The following is a 519-nucleotide window of genomic DNA, read 5'->3' as shown; positions in this document are numbered from 1 at the left end:
TGTATTACCATGTACTAGGAGGACGCTAGACTTTGACTCCTACACACACGAGTTTACACAAGATGAAGGTCGATTTCTCAATCTGTCAGTTGTTCTAATTTTAGAACCGTGAGGTAAGAAAACTTTAAACGGTCAACAATTTCCCCAACATTCGTTCTTTATCAAAACGTGGTAAACACTTTAGATTTTTTTCAGTTTTGTTATGAGAATTAAAACGGTCAACAATTTCCCCAACATTCGTTCTTTATCAAAACGTGGTAAACACTTTAGATTTTTTTCAGTTTTGTTATGAGAATTAAAACGGTCAACAATTTCCCCAACATTCGTTCTTTATCAAAACGTGGTAAACACTTTAGATTTTTTTCAGTTTTGTTATGAGAATTAAAATCAAAGACTTGACCTCCGTGCCCAGGTTTTCCGTCTCCTTGAATCGTTCTAAAAGGTCTAGGCGTTGTCTCACCCACGAACGCCAGTGTTCTGGTGAGACAAACGAAGTAGAACAATGATAACACTATAAAT

This window comes from Ylistrum balloti, unplaced genomic scaffold (assembly GCF_031769215.1).
Source record: "Ylistrum balloti isolate Yb309-2 unplaced genomic scaffold, AGI_CSIRO_Ybal_v1 Utg370078, whole genome shotgun sequence".
Classification (NCBI taxonomy): domain Eukaryota; kingdom Metazoa; phylum Mollusca; class Bivalvia; order Pectinida; family Pectinidae; genus Ylistrum; species Ylistrum balloti.
Note: the sequence above shows the minus strand (reverse complement) of the source record.